Source organism: Coptis chinensis, chromosome 1, assembly GCF_015680905.1.
Source record: "Coptis chinensis isolate HL-2020 chromosome 1, ASM1568090v1, whole genome shotgun sequence".
Classification (NCBI taxonomy): domain Eukaryota; kingdom Viridiplantae; phylum Streptophyta; class Magnoliopsida; order Ranunculales; family Ranunculaceae; genus Coptis; species Coptis chinensis.
Genome location: NC_141456.1, coordinates 36238001 through 36248906, shown reverse-complemented (window position 1 = coordinate 36248906; position 10906 = coordinate 36238001).

Genomic DNA, 10906 nt, shown 5'->3' with positions numbered 1-10906 from the left:
CACCGGTATTAACAGCTCCTACGAATCCTCCTAGTCCAAATCATCGCGCTCCACCCTCTAGCAATCCAACTTTTATCTTTGCCTCCATTTTTATTATTTTATTTTTCTTAGAACCCTATTCTCTATAACAATGTGTTTATATACTTGGGTCTGAAACCCAAGCCCAACACAGACTCGGGCCCAAAAACCAGGCCCACATGTCCCGAGTCCAATCCAGCGAAATTTTGAAAATAAATAATTTAATTAATTAATTAAATAGATAAAAACGTATTTTAAAAATACGGGCATTATACTAGGGATCAAGTTTCAACGTAGTTCCTTATGAAAAATAGTTTGGTATTTATATAGGTAGAGTAGAGAGTCCTTGTAACTCAAGTAATCTTGTTGCTTGAGTAATTGTGATAGAATATAACTATCAACTGATAATTATAACTTTGATAAGAAATGAATCTGGACATAAATCAATGTACATTAGTGGCAAGCCATGTGGCTAAGGTTCAGCCTTAGACACATGAGTTAATGGGCTGTAGATTGATCCATGATATTGCGAATTGGGCTTTAGCCCTGTTGATTAAATGAATAAAATAGAGACCCCTACTAATGGATGTTTGCAACGTAGGTGGGGGTCGAAACACCGCCCCTTCTTTGTCATGCGAACAAAGTTCATATGGCAAAGAAGAAAGAAAAATGAGCGGAATGTATAACGAAGTGTCGTGCGAAAAGAAATAATTGGAAAATTGACTGTCGAAAAAAATTCGTAAATTATCGGAAACGAAATAATGTCAAACTAACGTATACGGGACGCAATGTAGTTAAATAAAAGACGGTCGAAAATGTACAAAAAAAAATAAAAGATGCACAGAAATAAAATTGCAAAATAAATTGATTGCCGAAAACTGTACCGAACGCATCACGTAACAATACGAAAGTTGATTACAACGACGCGTGCCAGCGAAATAGCGATACTAGGAATAGACCGTTGAAATTAAACGTAGGGGCAATTTAGTAATAATAGTAATAAAAGGAAGTTAAATACGAATTGGACTCAAAGTATTCGGATGAGATAAGAATTGAGAGTAGAGATGAAGTTGGAGTTGGTGAAGAATCCCATCAGCACTGGAAAACCCGCTCGTAAACCTATATAAATGCTGGTGCCGCACATCCCAATCCATAAAAACACTTTACGCTCATCCAATAAAACAGACGTAAGGAAAACAATTTTTGACGTCGCACAAAGCTCGTCTCTTTCCGTCTTACTGCTGCTGTGTGGCGCCTTCCAACGAACTAGCACTGTTCAGCTCATCTTGGATTCTCGGTAAGTTAAACTTATACTTTATACTCAGCTATAGCAACAATGTTACTACCAAAGGTCCAAGCGATCATGGTAGGAAAACCTTGTTCTTGTGGTGTGTCTGGAGAATTGTGTGAGTCGTCTCCATCATCATGAGCATGGTAAACACAGGAGAAAACTCCTTCGGCAGTTACATTACGCACATGAACCTTTCTAATGCCAACATCCAAGGTACGACCTTCAAGCCCCACTGTTCTTCTGGTTTTTTTTTTGTATGCATGGCCTTGAACTGTTGCATCTTGTCCTTAGGAATACTCTGTTTCGAACATGTGTAGAAGACAACAAAAAAGGAATACGTTTTGGTGTTGTGCGCGACTTCTTCATGAGCTGCTGAAGAGTGAAGACGATGAAGGCGCTGTATCCAAACCAATATTAATCAAACATGATACGGTGTAACGCCTTCTAAGGAAGGGCATCGTAACCGCTTTTATATAATCTGGACCGGTGCATTTGGAAGATTTAGTAACAAACATGATACGGTGAAACACCCTCTAAGGAAGAGCACCGTACCTGTGTCCCATTGATCTGCTCTAGTTCACCCTTGTGGACTTACTGAACCCGATTTTTTTCCCGATTTTTTTTCTCGCAGGTAGAAACGACCGTATTACACCGATGAAAGATAACCAAGAAGAAAAAAACTCGACGACGATCGTAGACTTGGTGAGGTGGAAAGAAGGTGCCAGATATAACGAACACACGACGCTGTGGCGATGGTCACTTAAAGAACTACGGAAAATATTAGCACTCGAGAGATTTGAGATGGACGAAGTGTATGAATTTGAAACGAAAGTCAAAGAAGATGAACTAGTAATGGCTTACTCACAATTAAGTTGCGGGAGTGCAATTCCGTTAAACAAAGAAATTGCGCAATAATTGAGTTATATTGGGCTGTCGAAGAAGACGGAGAAAAGTTTGGAGAATATGACAAAGCGGTGGCAAAAAAAAAAAAAATCGATAGCATGAAACAAGTATGTCAGTATTTTTTTTCCCAGTTAGCTTCACATTTTGGTCAAGTCTGAAAGACTAACGAAAAGATTTGTATTTGCGTCGCAGGTTGAAACAGCGGAATTACGAGCAAAAGATATTGACGAAAAGTTTCGAACGGAAAGATCACAATGCCGTAGAAAAAATAATAATAAAGAAGCTGAATAAAGTTTTCGCTTAGAAAGTTAACGTAATGTGAATTTTTGCCACACGGAGAAACGACAGTTGGACGAGCCTCGGAAAGTTTCGCTCAGAAAGTTCGGTTTAATGCCTTAGAAAAATAATGAAGCCAAAAAATTTCACTTGGTAAATTTCTCATAGAAAGATCGGCGAATGCCTTAGAAAAATAATGATCTTGTGAAAATTTTAAAAATTTTCGCCGAAAATTTTTCGAGAAAGATCGCACAATGCCATAGAAAAAATAATGATACCGAAAATTTTATTTTCGCCGAAAATTTTTCAGTAGAAAAAGATCGGCACGCGCCTTAGAAAAATAATTAAAATTCGAAAAATTTTTAGCGAAAATTTTTCAGAAAGATCGGCACAAGAAAAAATAATTAAGAGAAAAAATAAAATTTTTCGAGGAAAATTTTTTCGCCGGAAAATTTTTAATTTCGATAAAATTTTAGGGCGGAAAATTTTTTATGAGAAAGATTGACACAATGCCTTAGAAAAAAATAATGAAGTTGACGGAAATTATCGCTAGGAAAAATTTATCGTGAAAAAGATCGGTACAATGCCTTAGGAAAAAAAATAATGATGCTTGTGAAAAATTTTCGCCGAAATTTTTGAGAAAGATCGGCACAATGCCATAGAAAAATAATGACGCCCGACAAAAATTTTCGCCGGAAATTTTTTCAGAGAAAGATCGGCACGCTGCCTTAGAAAAATAATGAAGTTTAACAAAAATTTTCGCCGGAAAATTTTTCAGAGAAAAAAATCAGACAATGCCTTAGAAAAATAATGAAGTTTGTTTAAAATTTTTGTTCGGAAATTTTTTCGTAGAAAGATCGGCACAATGCCTTAGAAAAAATAATAAAGCTGACGAAAATTTTTGCTTGAAAAATTTCTCGGAGAAAGATCGGCACAATGTTTAAAAAATAATGAAGTCGGAAGATAGTTAACCGAAAATACTAGCGAAACGAATGCAGATTTCGAAGAAGAAAACGAAGATTTAATAGAGCGACCGTAAGACAATTGACAGAGACAATTGATTAGGTAATTGTGTGAATGTAATACCATAGAGCTAAAACTTCTTTTGATGAAAAATAAAAATAAAGATGGATTTGCTAGTGAATATTGTTGTTGTGTTAGATAACATACCTGGAGAATACTGACAATGTTATAGATTTATGTAATTGAAATGAAATAGAACGAGAAGCCCCCATGTAGAGAAAAACGCCCCCAATGCGTACTTAACTTTGCAAACTTAGGCTAAGCGAGCATAAAAGCGTTCAAACTTAGGCTGACGAAGCTAAACGTGGTAACCTCGTCAGATTTTGTCGGAACGATAGTAATGGACTAAGCGAGCGTAAAAGCGTTCAAACTTAGACTGACAAAGTTAAATGCGATAACTTCACGATTTTTTGTAAATGAGCGATATTAATGAACTAAGCGGCGTAAAAACGCTCAAACTTAGACTAGCGGTTAAATGTAGTAACTTCGCCGATTTTGTCGAAGCGATAGTAATGAACTAAAAGCGTAAAAGCGCTTCAAACTTAGACCGACAAAGCTAAATGTGGTAACTTCACGATTTTTCGTGAATGATCGAATGAACTAAGCGAAATTTAAAAACGTTCAAACTTAAACTGACGAAGCTAAATGTAGTAACTTCGTTAGATTTTTTTTGTAATTATAGTAATGAACTAAGCAAGCGTAAAAGCGTTCAAACTTAGACTGACAAAGCTAAATGTGGTAACTTCGTCAGATTTTTTCGTAATGATAGTAATGAATTAAGCGAGTGTAAAAACGTTCAAACTTAGACTGACGAAAAGATGACTGCAAAAGTGATGTATCAAGCCCTTCGCTTCTAACGGCGACGGATAGATAAGCCAATGAATCTGCATGACGTAAGTCATTTCGGGGTCTTTGAGTGATAGAGATGCTATCAAATTGTCGAGCAAGACTATGTATTAAACTAAGATAAGCCGCCATACGCTCATCTCTTGCTTCAAAAGACCCACCAAACTGATTTGCAGCAAGGCGAGAATCCATGTATAACTGGAGCTTTTGCGCCCCCAGTGTCAAAGCTGTTCTCAAGGCACAAATGGCATCCTCATACTCGGCTTCGTTATTTGAAGCGGCGAAGCCAAGTCGCACAGATTTCCCAATCTTTTCTCCACCGGGTTTAACAAAAACACATCCAATTCCCGACCCAGATTTACTATGGGAGCCATCTGAGTAAACAATACATAGGTCAATGGGTTTAGGAATTGCGTTTTCAAGTTGGTCTTCGTCGCCCCCAGTTATTGGCGGCAGAATGTCTTCCATAGATTCTTCCTGGCGCAAAAAATCATCAATAGGAGAATCATCAATCGAAAAATCAGCTACCAAAGAAGCCAGAGCATGTCCTTTTTCAGTAGTACGACTTTCAAAGACAATGCTATATGCATTAAGATAATTTTCCCATTCGGCTAATCTACTTAATTCTGATAAAAAAAGACGGGTCTACCATCATCAATGAAAAGAACAGCACTAATAGCTTGAGTTGTAGCTGCTAGGTATATGCCACTAGGTTGACCCGTTGAAGGACTTGTCAATATAGGAGGACCTGCCAAGTATTTCTTCAGTTGTTGCAATGCCATCCACAATCAATGTTCCAAGTTGCCGCCCTCTTTAAAGTCTTAGTATCCTTCGATTTAACGACTATATCATCGATATAAGCCTCTATTATTTTTCCCAGCAGATCGAAAAAAATTGTATTGAAGAGTGAAATCCATTTCACCCAGAAGATTTAAACAGACAAACGCTCCCGGTCGAGCTTATGTGGAAGATGACACCTGCCATTACCTCTTACAAGAGTTAGAGATTTTAGGCGGTACACACTTTCGGTCCGACCGAGATTGTCTTTTTTTATGCGGTAACCAACCTATCTAGGTCGGTAGTTTGTCCGGATTGTGGTCTTCCCTCTAGTTGCTTCAGGGACACCTTCATCCCCTCCCGGGTCGACACATGCGGGATGGCGCTTTTCTCAAATCACAGGAGGCAGGCCTTCCTTGTCAGGTCGGTCCAGTCTAGAATGAAGGTTTTCATTATACTTTCTTTTGTGACGCCTTTTTCCCCGTCTGCGGATGGACTGCCTAGGATGGCGATTTTCCGCAAATCTGCGAGGTCGGCCTTCCCTGTCAGGTCGGTTCAATCTTTGGCGGTACACACGACCAGCTCCGACCGGTGATTGTCTTTGTCTATCCCCTCAGAACCAGCTTGTCTAGGGTTCGTGAGTCACCCTTGGCCGGGGTTGGTATAATTATACCACTTCTCCATGTTTTGTTGTTTTGTTCGATGCCCGCCTTCCCACCATGTCGGACATATCTCGGATGGCGGTCTTCCCTGAAATTGCTTCTCAGAGGTAAATCTTCCATTTGAGATCGGACATGTATAGGGTAGTAGTTATCCCTGCCAATCCGATTCTCTCCATAAGTACGGGTAATAGGGTCATTACTCTTTAGAGTGTGCACCGGTTGATTGTGTTTGAGAAATAACACTGCCGTGAGGACAATGAAGTGGATCTTCAAGACGGTCCCATACACCGGAATGACCTCGTCCGCCCCTTCGCGGTGGTCGCCTGATGTTGTTGAATTTGCGTAGCCTCGCCCACCGGCCTTTGCCTTTTGCCAGCTTCCTTCTCAAGTTCCTATTTTAAATTTTTGATTTTTGTCGTAACTCCACGCCAACCGTGATTAGGAGTGGCGGTAGCGAAGGCAGTGGTGGTGGCGGTGGCGCTGCTACGGTTGGATGTTGAGAATTGATCTTACCACTAGGAGCAACTTGATTGTTCAACGGTTCTTGCATTGGCCGATTTGAATTTTGAGGGTTGCAATTCCTATTAGCAGGAGGAATATGTTGACTATTTGGTCTGCTTCTTGTGCTTACCATCTTGATTGTTTCACGTGATAATGAATTCTAAATTCCCCACGACGGGCGCCAATTATGTTTCGGCAGTAAACTGCTTCAACACAACGAGAGCAATGGTGACGAACACACTAAGAAACAGAAGAATTTGATGTTGGGGGAGATGAAACTGAACCAAATAATGGCTGCCTACGTACCCAAGATCTATTATCTAGGGATCAAGTTTCAACGTAGTTCCTTATGAAAAATAGTTTGGTATTTATATAGGTAGAGTAGAGAGTCCTTGTAACTCAAGTAATCTTGTTGCTTGAGTAATTGTGATAGAATATAACTGTCAACTGATAATTATATCTTTGATAAGAAATGAATCTGGACATAAATCAAGGTACATTAGTGGCAAGCCATGTGGCTAAGGTTCAGCCTTAGACACATGAGTTAATGGGCCTGTAGATTGATCCATGATATTGCGAATTGGGCTTTAGTCCTGTTGATTAAATGAATAAAATAGAGACCCCTACTAATGGATGTTTGCCACGTAGGTGGGGGTCGAAACAGTTCCATTTACGATACTTTTTATCCCATAGTTTATACCACACTCCCCTACAAGATGAGTTAAGTGTTAATAATTTGTGGATATGATCTACTAACCATTGATAACGTCTCTACAAAAATTCATCTCATTTATAAATCTCTAACCTAGTTAAAAATCGTTCTCAATTTTGATTTTTTTAAACGGCTAAGATTTTTCGATTTTGCAATCATTTTTTGACATAATTAAACATTATCAAATGAGTTGAAATTTTATAGAGGTGATCTTCATAGTTAGTTGAACGCATCCACAAAAATTAGGTTATACTTCACGTTGCACATAAAGTTATGGGGCATGGTATAAACTATATTGTATAAAAAGTGTGGTAAACGAAACCTGCTCTCTATATATATATATATACACACACACACACACACTAGTGAGTGCCCATGCCTTAACGGAGTGCATAAGTTATTCTGACATTATATTAATATTAGGTGTATTAACATCTCCGAAATACTTATTGTAGTTTTTGTTTCCTTATTATATAGTTGTAAATGTGTTTTTTTAGTATGTGTATGTGCCACCAAGGATCAAAATATCAAATTCGGTGAATATATCGGTGTACCCAAAAACCGATATATATCGGATATATCCAGTTTTTTTGTGACCACTCCAAACTATCTGAAATATCGGAAATATCAGATATCTCGGATATATCAGAGGACATAATAGCAACATTTATTTATCAAGGAAAACCATAAAAAAATATTGACAAATAATTAACCACAATGTCATAATCTAATGTACTCAAAGTCTCAAATTACAAAATAAGATAAATAAGTTACATCAATACATAAACGAGTGACGTGGCTGGTCAACTTCCATACCCGATTCTTGAATCCTAACTGCTTAACAATACCCTACCCAAGTGTATACAGAGTTATACTCACCATCGAGAAATTGTCAAACATGCCACTCATATTGTTGTGTTGGAAATTCTAACATGATTCCAATTCGAGGAGTATTGGTGTAAGTATACATTGGGCGCAATGCAACAAATCTAGGTGCAGTTCCAACCAAGGCCCAAAATATCGATATCGATCAATATATCGGTGTACCCAAAAACCGATATATATCGGATATATCAGATATATCCATTTTTTTGGTGACCATTCCAAACTATTTAAAATATCAGAAATGTCGGATACATCGGACATATAATATCGGAAATATATTAGAAATATCGGATTTATATTAAAAAATGGTCAAAAAGTCAACCGATATATATCGTAAATATCGATATATCGATTATATCGGCGATATAAAGTTTTATATTGGAAATTCCGATATATATCGGAAAAAAAGAGTTCTATATTTGGTGGCTATATGTCGGAAATATCGATGTTGGTGTACCAAAATACCGATATATATCAGCGATATATCGGATATATCGGCGATATTTTGGTCCATAGTTCCAACAGATTCATAACTTGGATAGAGTTGTCCATATGTTGGTTTAGGTTGTGGTGCGCCATAAGGTTGTTGATCAACCCCCATCCAATATCCATATCAAGAACCATATGACGCACTACTCGCCATAAGGTTCCGATATTCCGATATTCTCATTACATTGTGCACATATATATCAGATATCTCGCCGATATATATCGGAAATATCAGATATCTCACCGATATATATCGAAAATTTTTATATTAAAAAATGGTCAAAAAGTCAAACGATATATATCGTAAATATCGCATATATCGGTTATATCGGCGATATAACGTTTTATATCGGAAATTTTGATATATATCGGGAAAAAAGGTTCTATATTCGGTGGATATATATCGGATATATCGATATCGGTGTACCAAAAAAATGATATATATCGGCGATATTTTGTTCCTTGTGTGCCACCATATCTGCACCCCTATAAATAACCATCGTTGGGTATCATTATAGCGCCACTCACTACTAGGCACGATGCCTAAAATTATGGCATGCCAGCGTCGCCCAAAATTATGGCGTGCCTGCGCTGCCCAAAATTATGGCGTGCTTTCCTTGCCCAAAATTATAGTGTGCTTGACGCTGCCTAAAATTATGGCGTGCCTGCGCTGTCCAAAATTATAGCGTGCCTGCGCTGCCCAAAATTATGGTGTGCTTGCGCTGCCCAAAATTATGGCACCATAAGCTAGATATAGCAGGTTCAGATTTAGAAAACATATTTGTCAAGATATGCTTCCATATTAAGACTTTACATAATTACATAAGATTTTCTAGCAATTAAGGAAAGGATATTTCTCATTATTATCCTATAAATACCCCATTCCTTTGAAACAAAGAACTACGTTCATTTGAGAGACTTGATTCCAAATAACGATTTGGATACGTAGGCAGCCATTGAAGGTACAATCTCAACAATTCTACAACAATCTCCCTAACAAGATCGTTAGTGTGTTCAGGTGAGTTCTTACCCAAACATAATTGGCGCCGTCTGTGGTCCTTATTGACGGGCCCTCTTCCATGTTACTTCTTCCAAGCACCATTAATGGCAAAAACTACAAGGTCCCAGGCTAACAAGAATGCAAGAACACAACAACAACAACAACAAGAAAATTTGGAAGTGCTAATCAATCAGGAAGTGGTAGATCAACCCGCTGCAACAGATCTGCAAGATCAGCATTTTCAACTCCAAGTGCCACGACAACCCAGATCTAGACGTCTGCCATCTCAGGCTCCAGTAACTCACCTTCAAGATCTAGATGTTACAAATCCAAACGAAGTAGATCCGGAAAATATGGAGATAGGAGATGAAAATGTGCCATTAGAAGTACTGCGTCAGAGGTTCAGAAGAGAGAAGGAGCATATCAACTACTTGCAGAAGCAACTGGACAAAGGGATGACGCCGATGCTGCATCTTCCACACTAGCAAGACTCCCCAGATCTGGTGAAAACTGGAGTGTATTCAACCGACTATAATTTAATTATGGTACATCCCATCCATTGGAGCCTATCCCTGAGCATCATCAGAATCACTTAAGGTCAAGCAGACATTCATCCCATTCAAGAAGGCGATCCATATCTCGAAATACCAACAACACTAGGTGTAGCAGTGGTCATAACATGACAAGATCATTGAATGTTGATCATAGCACATCAGAAAGGTGGACAACATTCACCATAAGACGCAATGCTGGACGCCAAGATCAGGATCTCAGAGACGAATTGCAACATGACCTTAGACATGGCTTGAATGTAGCAAACCGATATAGACAGGTTAACAAAGGTCAGCCCAGAGTACGGCGACACCAAAGAAGCGGCTCCCCAATTCGACAACCTAGCCCTTTTTATCGGTATAGGTCTCGCAGCCCGAAGAACTAGCCAAATATAGAAGCAAGCAATAGTTGGGGGCGACAACACCATGAGATGTAACGTGGTGAAATTACTCCTCAAATCAGAAATCTAGAAGTCATAGGTGCACTATTCACGGAACAACAAATCAAAGACATTGTCAAGAAAATAATAACCAATGTGGGTGTCGCTGACGCACAATGGAAAAACCTTGCAGTGAACGAAGATGTCGTCGGGAGATTTTCTTTAAAGATACAAAATGCAGAGCATCAGGAAGGATTCAAATAACCAAAACTTCCTACGTTCAAAGAATCAGGGGGTGACTCGAACGATCATGTTATGGAGTTTAAAAGTAGGCTAACTCTCTGGTGCAGAGATAACCCCCTCTTATGCAAAAAATTTCCGTCTACGTTAAAAGGAGAAGCTCTACGTTGGCTTCCCAGCTTGCCAGCTCAATCTATCACGTCATTCCAGGAATTAGCAAACCAGTTCACAGATCAGTTTAAGCATAATTAGACACATCCTAAGGATGTCAATATCTTGCTAAACACCAAGCAACAAAAGGATGAAGCACTGACAAAGTTCTTAATTCATTTCCGCCAAGTGCAAGAAGAGG